The sequence below is a fragment of the Camellia sinensis genome, chromosome 3 (assembly GCF_055761805.1).
Source record: "Camellia sinensis isolate YWXY chromosome 3, ASM5576180v1, whole genome shotgun sequence".
Lineage (NCBI taxonomy): Eukaryota > Viridiplantae > Streptophyta > Magnoliopsida > Ericales > Theaceae > Camellia > Camellia sinensis.
Window position 1 is genome coordinate 36,328,677 of NC_138963.1, and position 12,156 is coordinate 36,340,832.

The 12,156-nt window shown below is 42.1% G+C and overlaps 1 long non-coding RNA gene across 1 annotated transcript; it reads right to left on the reverse strand.

Moving 5' to 3' along the window:
* Window positions 1-1,055: 1,055 nt before the first annotated feature.
* On the reverse strand, window positions 1,056-1,462 carry LOC145820954 (uncharacterized). Its single transcript, XR_014362996.1, has 3 exons — window positions 1,407-1,462; window positions 1,261-1,317; window positions 1,056-1,168 (listed from the first exon to the last, which is right to left on the reverse strand). It is a non-coding gene; the product is annotated as an uncharacterized LOC145820954 (long non-coding RNA).
* Between the last annotated feature and the right edge of the window lie 10,694 nt (window positions 1,463-12,156).

Consider the following 12,156-nt stretch of genomic DNA (forward strand, 5'->3'; position numbering starts at 1 on the left):
AAGATTGAGCTTAATAAAAAAGTAAGAGTTTATGAACCTACAAAGTGAAATGAACGCCGATATGAAAATTGTCGGAGTCAAATAGGTGACTGGGAATCGGGAACTCACCAGAGAGTGTGAGTAGAGCAGTTGCAAAGCTCTTGGAGTTTACGAATTAATGGAACCAGAACCTCGGCTAGGAGGTGCGATTTCAAGCAGCTTGGAAAGCATGAAACTTAATTCTTGACACCAGTGGACAGTAAAGTCCAGGGAACTTTGAGGTCGGCGAGTTTGATCTCGGATAGAGGGGCACAGATGAACGAACAGTGTCGGTTCCATCACCTCAGAATGCCGAGGTAATAGAACCTAGGGGGCAGTTGTGGGGATATATTTTCTGAGTACCAACACGTGGCAAGGTGACGCCGACGTGTCAGCCGAGGTGCTACGTGTCTTGGTCGTTGTACTGAGGTCCTCTCGGCTAGGCCGAGGTTGCCTCCGAAGATATCGGAATCCGAGATAAGCGGATAAAGGACAAGAGTCCTAGAATGAAGAGGGAACTCAACTTGGATATGGACAAGAGTCCTAAATTAGGAGAAGACTTCAGTTTGGGTAAAGATAAGACTCTTAGAGAGTTTATCCTTATCCCACTGGGAGTCCCAGATTAGCAGTAATCCTACGTCCATTAGGGCCAGGCTCCTTTTGGGACTAGGATTGTATTGGCTATAAAAGAGAGGCACCCCCATGGGTCTAAGGTATGTTTTTTGATACTCAAGCTTGTGAGTTTAGTACTTGATTTATCTTTGAGAGATATACTGACTTGATCGTCGGAGTGCCCCCGGGTGGTCGAAACCACCGCGGGATTCTTATATTTCTGTTGCAGGTCAGTCAGGTGCCATCTATTCTGCCAGTGCTCTCCAGCTGGTTACTAAGCGGGCAGTGTGGTCAGAAAATCACCCACACATTGAATATCAAAGTTAATAAGAATTTCACTATCATATTAATTAAGTGATACATGTCAATGTGACAATATAAATACATGAAACATAAAAGAAAATATTTCTTGAAAGCAATAGAACCTTTCCAATTTACTACGATGAAACAAATAGTCTCTTATCAATTTATCCTCAACTGAAAGCGGTGGCAAATCAAATCCTTTCATGGGAGTTGGCATACTCAACAACTCAGAAATCTATTTTTAACCAATAATTAATAACATTTTCATAAAGTATGTAATTGAATATTCTCCTAAAAATGAGTTTCTATAAGAAAACATAAGTATACCTTTATCGAATGTTGTTCAGGAAACACAACAACTTGTTTATTTTTCATTGTAGCTTCCTGTATAACATAAATCAGTCGGTGACTAAGTTCATTTGTAATGAATTATTTTTAAAAAAATTGTTATGTGTACAAATATTATTTATTACCTTTTGTCCATATTTAGGCAACATGTCAAGTTGTTTGCTTGTTATATTATATTTCTGCATAACACAAATAAATCAATAACTACTTTCAATTCTAACAACAAAACAAAACATATAGTAATAATAATAATAATAATAATGTATCTTACCTTGCCAAGTTCAACATCATAGGGTGAAAGTATGTGTTTGCTTTTTTTTTGTTTGCTTTCCCTCCTAAGCTTCATATGATAAGGCAAAACTGTTGAAGACTCGGCACCATCATCTACCGGAATTGACTTTTTTAAAATCCCTTTTGGTAACTTTGGTGGTAGTAGCTCATGTTCACTAAAAAATGGGGCAAATGGAGATACGGACAATGTGAACTGATCACCTAATGGAGTCTTAGGCAATCCCTCATTTTCTTGTTTGAGTTGTTTATCCATAGGAGACGTACGATCTTGGAAAGCATAAGGTGGGGGACTCCATTTGTCATCCAAAATATCTTCATTTTTCAATTGACAATCGATATCATGAGAGTGTTTCTCCTTCTCAATAGCCCATGACCCATTAGCTACCTTTGCAATTGCTATCAAAATCTCTTCTTTGGCAGATTCTATTGATTGACTGACACCAATGACTAAGTTATTCAAGTCTCCTCTCAAATCTTTCACTTCTTTTTCAACATTACTTAGCCGTGCATCTATGTTTGGCTCTACGCTCACATCATTATCTTCAACAATAAAACCAACCTATTAAGAAAATAATAACAAACATGTTAAACAAATTCTTTAATTACAACACGCATACAAATTAAATTATATAACACATAAGATTACCTTCTTGTTGTTTTGGTATTGAAGTTTTTCTAACATGGAGATTCTCTTTTTAATCACCTCATCTGTCCAATATACTAAACGAGGTGCTTGTCTACTTGCACATGGACTAACAAAATCCACAGCAGGTGTCACATGCTCAATGTAGAATAACTACATGATATGGTTATGTAATGATTAGTAAGTTCAAGAATGCACTAAATAGACAATCATTTGTTTACCATGATTTAGAAACATACCATTAGAAAAAACAAGCAACCTCGAATTCCTCGTTGTCCCTTTCCTTCTCCTTTGTCCTTGTACTTTCGCACACCATCGACTAAAAAGTCTAAGATGAGTTTTGACCAATTTAACTTATGTAAAGAAGACATATCTTTCAAAGAATGGAGAAAACAATGATTTATTGACAACTCCGATGTAGGGCACAAAAGAGAACCTAGAATGTACAATACAAATCTTCCCTTAAAATCATCCCCGCCTACTTTCATATTAGACAACTCATTCCTTAAAGACCTCAATGAAATAGAACCACACTTCTTAACACCATACTTGTTCGACAACTCTTCAATATCAGTGTGGTCCCCATTTATGTTTATAATTGATTCCTCACAAGAAGTCCTAATATGTGGCTTACATCAAATGGTGTTATAATTATTCTTTTACCATGAACGAATAAACACCGAGATGTATGATCAAAACAACCAACCAACCATTCACAGAGTTGTCGTGACAATCTCGTGCATTTAAGCTCTAATAAACCTCCAAAGCCAACTAATTTGATAGCTTCTTTTTGTAATGGTTGAAGCAATTGTATTAACTCATAAACTGAGTTCAATGCTGTCCGAGTTGTCATGGTTAGCTAAATACAATAACAAAAAATACATTAGACCAAATTTAAATTCCAAAACATACTATGAAAATTTAATCCTATATTAAAACACTACAATTAAAACATATTATTAATATCATTAATTTTTTATAGTGTTCTTTCATTGTATTCTATAAATATTGTGTGTATATATATATATATTCTTTTAAGATTACTCACCCAAGGCCTAGTTATTCACTAATAGGACAATTAATCAAGCCTACATATCCCTCCATTCTATAAACAAAAACAATAACAGAAATGGGGCCATCATGGGCTATCTTGCTTTAAAAAAAAAAGAAACAAAAAAGAAACAAAACAAAAAAATCACAAATGGGATCATGAACTATATTGCTTTTAAAAATAAATGTAATAAAGCATATGGTCCCATATACACAATCTCCAAAGCAAACTGATAATAGATATATGACTATCATGGACTATCTTACTTCAAAAAAATAATAGAAATAAGACTAAAAAAAAAACTACAAATGGGGCCACCATAGACTATCTTACTTTTAAAAATATAAACAACAAAGCATGAGATAATACAAAAAAACTCAACCATTTATTGTCTAGCAAAAAGTGTCAGAGTCCCCATTACCCACCAATGGGACAATTTGTCAACCATTCATGTCCCTCCATTCCAAAAACAAACAAAGTGTATAAATGATAAAGAAAAAAATAAGAAAAAGAAAGAAAGAACATAAAAATTACAAATGGGACCACCATTACTTTAAAAAAATAAGTAACAAAGCATATGAGACAACACAAAATTCATACCCACAAACAAACAAACAAACAAACTCCAAAACATATGAGACAACCATATACCTAGTATTCTAGAAAGATTTGGGGATTAAGAGAAAAAAATGGAAGGTTTTTCAAATTTGGAAGGCTTTTTGACTAAAACTTCCTAAGAGATAATAAAAAATAAAAAAATGCACGGATATAAAAAAAAAAAAATTCCACTGAAAATTTTGTGTTAAAAAAAATTCCACTGAAAATTGTGTGTTAAAAAAGTTATTATTGTATAACATTACAAAACCAATTCATTCATATTTAGTTGGGAGCAATAGGATGAATTTCTTCTTGTCAAACAATGTTGTAATTTATATTACAAAAACAGCTTTGTATTATTGTCTCAAAGAAGAAGCCAAAAACAATCAATACCTCCACCATTTTCCAACACATTCTTTCCCGAAATGTCCACCCCTCTCCCTTCCCCCCCTCAAAAAAATCCTCTTCATCAAAATCCACACAAAATTTCAATTTTTTTGCTTCCATTACCAAAGAAAACAAAAACAAAAAAAAAGTCTCTCTCTCTTTCAAACCTCACAATCTCTCTTCCCGTGTCGTCCCAAAAAACCAATACCAATTCCAACCTCTTATGTCCCATAACCCCCAAATTGTTGAACTCAATGGGTAGTTTTAATAACAGAGGTTGAAGCAAAAAACAAATCAAAAAAAACAAAAAAGAAACATTTTATGATTGTTGAGAGGGTAATTTTGAGTGAAAATTGGGCCGAGCTATGAGACGGACTTTATGGCCCAAAGTATGACGGACTGGGTAAAAAGGGCCGAAAAGTTACTCAGGCCCAATGAAGATAAAGTTATTCCGGCCAAAAGAGATGAAGTTACTTCGGCTCGTGAATTGTTAAGCTACTTCGGTCTGGGAGCAACTTGAAGTTAGACCGGTCTTGAAGGAACATCGTTCTTGAATTTATACTGGCTTTAGAGGTATACCGGTTTTGGAGTTATACCGGTCGAAGAGTCGTTGGTTCGGTCCAAGCACACCATGAGTTGAACAGGTGAGAACCGAGATAAGGAAATATAAGCGGAAGGGCCGAACTAAGGGTAGTTCGGCTTACTTTGTGGCTCAGCATAGCCAGGTTTATCTCAGTCGAATGGTAGTTCGGCCATGGTAAAAACCATCCCACTTGGTTTAAGCAGTGGGGGGGGTGTAAAAGGATAAGCATTATCCTTTAGGAGTTTGAATCCTAGGAGGACTCTGCATGGAGAAATAAAAGTCCTACTAGGATTGTGCCACACGAAACCTATAATAGCTCACAAGCATCACCTTGGAGAAGGTAACAGAACACAACATTCAATCTTGCTTCCTGAATACATTGGGCTTTGTCTATTTGTCATGTTTTCTGACTTAGGCATCGGAGAGGTTTCCGGCACACACCCGCCGGCTAGCTCACGTTTGTGTTTTCAGGTAACAAGGCGACGTCGTACGGAGGAGCGTGGACTTAGTCAATAGAATTATACGAGGAGAATTATTTCTTCCCCGTACAATTGGCACCGTCTGTGGGAAAGAACAGACAGAACGAAACCTCTTGACTAAGCTTCTCCTTTTCTCATTCAATGGCACACATTGAAGAATTGCCGCAGTCCGCCGTCGACGGACTAACTCCAGAAGGGGGCGCAAGGCATGAAGGATTACCTTCTGTCCCTCCCATGGCGGACTTGGAGCCCCAACGACATACCTCCAGGAGGGATGCTAGGGGGAGACGGACTCACAGCCCCCGACAATCCCATTCTCAAAGTCCCGACAGACAAAGACGGAGGATTGACCCTCAAGCTCTGGAAGATCGTGTAAAAGAGCAAGATGAATTGATAAAGAAGATGGCGGCGGACATGGAGGCCTTGAAACGCCAGATGAAGAAAAAAGAAGTGGCGACAGGAGAGGGGCATAAAAACAAGACGCCCCCTCGCCACTCAGAAAATCGTAGTAGGAATACTACACCCTCGCAAGGAGAGAACAGAAGCCTCGGAACAGGCGACACACAATCCTGGTCTTCCAGAACTCGTCACTCCAAGTCTGAGAGGACGAGATCTGAAAGGTCATACACTGAAGGAAGCACATATTGGCCCTCACATTCGCACCAAACCAGATCTAAACAGACGGAATTACCCAGATCATCCGACTTACGAACCGTGCTCGAAGAGAAAGCACGATGCAAGGAGGATGCCAGAGCAAGGGATCCACATAGAGTTTCAGCCTTGCAACGGTTGGCTCCTCGGACGCATGGAAGCGTCGAGGTGGGAATGCCAATACCGCGCCCTGCCTATGAACCGACGAACAAGGCATTAGCAAGACTGCAGACTTCACCGTTTGTTCCAGCGATCGAAAACGCGCCCCTACCATCAGGCTTCCTTCAGCCGAAATTCACTACGTATGAAGGAAAGACGGACCCGTATTCACACTTGAGCCACTTTCGCCAAGTCATGGCCGTATACAGGAGAAACGAGGCCTTAATGTGCATACTCTTCCCATCAAGCCTTGGCGACCTAGGCTTGACTTGGTTCGAAAAACTTCCAGAAGGCAGCATAGCCTCCTGGGCTCAATTGGCAGAAACGTTCATAACAAGGTTCCGAACAAACACAAAAACACCGGTGGAGATTGACCAGTTACTCTCCATCGACATGGGGGATAAAAAGACCCTTAGATCCTACAACAGTCGCTACTGGGAAACATTCAATCAGATTGGGGACTGCCCCACCAATCTCGCCATTGCACAATATAAAAGAGGCCTTCCAGTTGGGAACAGACTGTGGGACTCGATTACCATGACGCCACCCCTCACTATGGAAGCCCTGATGGAAAGAGTGCATCAGCACATCAGGGTAGAAGAGGATGACGCACGTGCCAAAGCAAAATCTAGTACGACCGCAGTACCAGAAAAGAAGACCTCAGCAAAGGTCAATACAGTAGATCGTCAGAGCAAAAACAGACGTGGCAGACGAGATAACGGAGAAGACCCTGATAAAAGATGGTTGAGAATCCGTACTGCCATAACCACGGTGTTCAAGAAACCGATATATCAGATTCTTAGCGAAATAAGAGATGAGCCTTACGTCAAGTGGCCAGCCAAGCTAGGAGAAGCCCAGAAGGATTATGACGAAAGATCGCGGTGCACCTTCCACAAAGAAAAAGGGCACCGCACTGAGAATTGCACACCATTGAGACAACACCTGGAAGAATTAGTGGCAGCAGGATACTTGGACAAATACATTGAAGGAGGGACGCAACCAGCCCCCCAGGATCACAATAACCCCAACGGAATGCCAATCGACGCCCCACCTCAAGGCATTATCAATGTAATACATGGAGTCTTTGAACCTGAGCGTGTATGCGAGCTCAGGGGATCAATCAAGAAGGCTGAGAACTTTAGAGAGGTGCTAAGTGCCCAACCTGCCATCAAGAAGGGAAAGACAGAGGCAACAAATGTTATGTCCTTTTCGGATAAGGACTTGGATCGAATATACTGTCCTCACAATGATGCTCTGGTCGTCACTCTCTGAGTCAAGGATTTTGACGTCAAGCGGATTCTGATTGACCAGGGTAGTTCATGTGAGATCATGTACTACGACACATTTAAACAACTGAAGCTACAAGACAAAGACTTGGCGCCTGCAGTTTCTCCCCTAATTGGATTCAACTCCATGCCAGAGTGGCCCGTCGGCAAAATAATTCTTCCGGTCAGAGCAGGAAGCGTAACAAAGCAAGTGGAGTTCTGGGTATTGAAGGTCCCCTCCACTTACAACATCATCTTGGCCAGAACATGGCTGCACGCCATACGTTCGGTGGCGTCATCTTACCATCAGGTAATGCGGTTCCCCAACGACACCGGCATAATTGAAGAAGTCTATGGAGATCAAATCATGTCAAAACAATGTTTCGCCACGGTGAATGGCAGCCGCACTGCCAAAGGATACGTTCATTCGGTGGAAGAACCAGAAAGTAAAGAGCTATTCGCAGATGTCGGCAAAACAGCGGACCAGAAAGCAGTGGAGGACTTGGTGGAGGTAAAAATAGATGAGAAGAACCCGAATAAGTTCTTCTTTCTTGGCTCATCGTTGTCCAGCGCTGAGAGATTAAAGGTCTTGGAATTCTTGACCTCTAACATCGAAGTGTTTGCCTGGACGCCCTACGACATGCCTGGCATTGATCCAAACTTCATCAGTCATCAACTCAATGTCCACCCATCCGCCAGACCAGTCATTCAACGCACACGCAGATCGGCACTCCACCACGCTGAAATAGTGGCAGAAGAAGTAGGCAACCTGCTGGAGGCAAGAGCAATTAGAGAAGTACACTACCCAAGATGGATCTCCAACACAGTCGTAGTACCAAAGAAAAATGGCAAATGGCGAGTCTGCGTCGACTACAAAACAGTCAACAAGGCGTGCCCAAAAGACAGCTTCCCTCTACCCCGGATAGATCAACTAGTGGACCTGACGGCAGGGCACAACCGACTTAGCTTTCTGGATGCATACAGAGGCTATCACCAAATCGCCATGCATGAACCAGACCAGGAGGTCACATCTTTTACAACTCCAAGAGGACTATACTGTTACAAGGTCATGCCCTTTGGCCTGAAGAACGCAGGGGCGACATTCCAACGGATGGTCACCAAGATGTTTGAACCATTGTTAGGCAGAACAGTGGAGGCTTACATCGACGACATAGTGGTCAAAAGCAAGGATGAGAATGACCATCTCAAGGACTTAGGAGAGATGTTTGAAGTCTTGAAGAAGCACAAGTTACGCCTCAATGCATCCAAGTGCGCATTCGGAGTAGGATCTGGCAAATTCTTGGGCTTCCTTGTGACCAACCGGGGTATAGAAGCAGACCCCTCCCAGATCAAAGCAATCCAGGAGTTGGAGAGACCAAACTCAGTCAAAGAAGTACAGCATCTCACCGGCATGGCGGCTGCACTCAATCAGTTCATAAGCAGGTCGTCGGATAGACTACGACCATTCTTTCAAGCTTTAAAGGCCAAGTTTGAGTGGGATGAAGAATGCGACCAAGCTCTGGAAAGCTTGAAGGAATATATGTCTTCCCCACCACTACTTGTCACCCCAGTACCTGGTGAAGAACTCTTCTTATACCTGGCAGTCTCCCAGCACGCAGTTAGCGCAGTGTTGGTTCGTGCAGAAGGAATACAACACTTGCCCATTTTTTATGTCAGCAAGACATTGTTGGGAGCCGAAACAAGGTACTTGCTCTTGGAAAAATTAGCATTGGCCTTAATGATGGCCTCCAGGGAATTGGCACACTACTTTCATGCCCACACCATAGTCGTCCTCACAGCCTTTCCACTAAAAGCTCTGTTTGAAAAGGCGAACTTTAATGGGCGAATTTTGAAGTGGGCAGTAGAGTTGGGACAATTCGACATCAAGTTCCAACCCAAGACCGCAATAAAAGCCCAATCTTTGGCAGACTTCGTCGCAGAGTTTACTCCTAGAAGTCATCATATCTGCCCAGTCGACCTAACTGACACAACCGAACTAGGGACGGAAGTTGATGCCGGAATAGCGCAACCCCTAGTAGAAGGTAGTCAATCAAACGCCAAGACAGACCAGACTAAGGACAACAAGGAAGAGACAAACAAAGGCTCACCAACAGTACAATCAGAGGACGAAGGGCAGACAGCAAATATGGACCTTGAAGAAAACACCATTCTTGACCCCACGACATCATCTGACCCCTCCACATGCTGGAAGTTGTTCATTGGAGAGATATGGAAGCTCTTTGTGGATGGAGCATCCAACCGGCATGGTGCAGGGCTTGGCATAGTCCTCATCTCCCTAGATGGCCTGGTTGTAGAGCAAGCAATCAACCTTGGTTTCCCAGCATCAAACAACGAAGTGGAGTATGAAGCGCTTCTCGCAGGACTCAAATCAGCATACTACATGAAGGCCACCGAACTAATGGTTTACAGCGACTCACAACTGGTGGTAAATCAAATTTCTGGCGACTATGAAGCAAAAGATGATAGGATGGCCAAATACCAAGAGTTGGTCAGAACAGAGATCAAGAAATTTGAAGTAGTAAGGATAGAGCAAATCGGCAGGGAGGAAAATAGCAGAGCAGACGAACTAGCAGGCTTCGCCTCAATGGCAGATTCCTCCATACCTCATCCACTACTGATCGACTACTTACCAAGACCAAGCATAGAAGACCCCGAAGCAGAAGAAGTATGTTGCGCTGAATTAGGCCCCTCTTGGATGGATCCCATCATCCTGTTCCTAAAAGACGGCATCCTACCAGAAGAGAAAAAAGAAGCCAACAGAATAAGGGCAAAGTCGCAGCGATTTTGGCTATCTCCATCTTTGGCATTATACAAGAAGTCATTCTCAGGGCCTTACCTAAAGTGCGTTCATCCCAGCAAAGTAGAAGCATTCTTGTTCGAAATACACGAAGGAGTGTGCGGAAGCCATCAAGGGGGAAGGTCGCTAGCTTACAGGGCCATTTCACAAGGTTATTGGTGGCCATATATGCAGGCAGACTCAGAGAAATATGTGAAGAAGTGTGAAAAATGCCAGAAATTCGCACATCAAATACATCAACCAGCCAGAGAACTCCTACCATTGACTAGCCCATGGCCTTTCGCAATGTGGGGCTTGGACATCGTAGGACCACTTCCAACAGCGCCCGGCGGCAGGAAGTTCTTTCTCGCAGCAACAGACTACTTCACAAAGTGGGTTGAAGCAGAAGCATTGGCATTAATCAAGGAAAAAGATGTGAAGAAGTTCGTCTGGCAAAACATCATCACTCGATTTGGCATACCAAAGGCCCTAATCTCAGACAATGGCACTCAATTCGACGGCAGAATCTTCAGAAGCTTTTGTGAAGAGTACAAGATAGAGTTCTATAATTCTACACCGGCATATCCTCAAGCAAATAGCCAAGCAGAAGCATCAAATAAAGTCGTCTTGGATGGACTTAAGAAAAGATTAGAGAAGGCAAAAGGCAAATGGGCGGACGAACTTCCTCATGTTTTATGGGCTTACCGCACCACGGCTCGACGATCAACAGGAGAGACACCATTCTCCTTAGCCTATGGAATGGAAGCAGTAATCCCACTGGAAGTTGGCCTCCCCACAATTCGAAGCGAAAATTTTGATCCAGACTTAAATAGAGAAGTCATAACATTGGAACTTGACCTTGCGGAAGAAAGAAGAGAAAAAGCACTGGTTCACATCGCTTCATACCAACGAGAGTTAATTAGAAAATACAACAAAAAGGTGCATCCAAGACAATTCAAGATCGGCGATTGGGTACTGCGCAAAGTAATGGGAAACACCTTGGTACCAGGAGATGGCAAGTCAGGGCCAAACTGGGAAGGTCCTTACAAAGTGGTTGGGTTAGTAGGCAAAGGGGCATACCACCTAGAAGACAAGGACGGCAAAGCAATCCCTAGGCCATAGAACACGGCCAATCTCAAGTTATTTTACTTTTAGCTTTTTCTCTTTCAAACCTGTGTAATTTTTTCTTTCTTCAATAAAACAAACGATTCTTTTCAGCATAAGTTGTTCTCTATAAAAGTTAGCTTTAGTAAAGATAGAAATATTGTAAACATTGCTCTAAAGTTAGCTGGAAAAAGCTAACTTAGAGGTTGGCTAGAATAAACCAACACTTTTCCTAAGCCCAGGATAAGGATCCAGGCTGCAGGACGTTTGGTCGAAATAAACCAAACATTGTTCTAAGTTAGCTGGGAAAAAAACTAACTTAGAGATTGGCTGGAATAAACCAACACCCTTCCTAAGCCCAGGATAAGGATCCAGGCTGCAGGACGTTTGGTAGGAATAACCAAACATTATTCTAAGTTAGCTGGAAAAACTAACTTAGAGATTGGCTGGAATAAACCAACACCCTTCCTAAGCCCAGGATAAGGATCCAGGCTGCAGGACGTTTGGTCGGAATAACCAAACATTATTCTAAGTTAGCTGGAAAAACTAACTTAGAAGGTTGGCTGGAATAAACCAATTCTTGTTACTCTTCAGCCGAAGTAAGGGTATGGCTGAAAAGTGGTTGGCTGGAATAAACCAACTCTTGTTACTCTCCAGCCGAAGTAAGGGTATGGCTGAATTCGGCTGAAGAGTGGTTGGCTGGAATAAACCAACTCTTGTTACTCTTCAGCCGAAGTACGGGTATGGCTGAAGAGCGGTTGGCTGGAATAAACCAACTTTTACTCTTCAGCCGAAGTAAGGGTATGGCTGAATAGTGGTTGGCTGGAATAAACCAACTCTTGTAACCCTTCAGCCGAAGTAAGGGTAT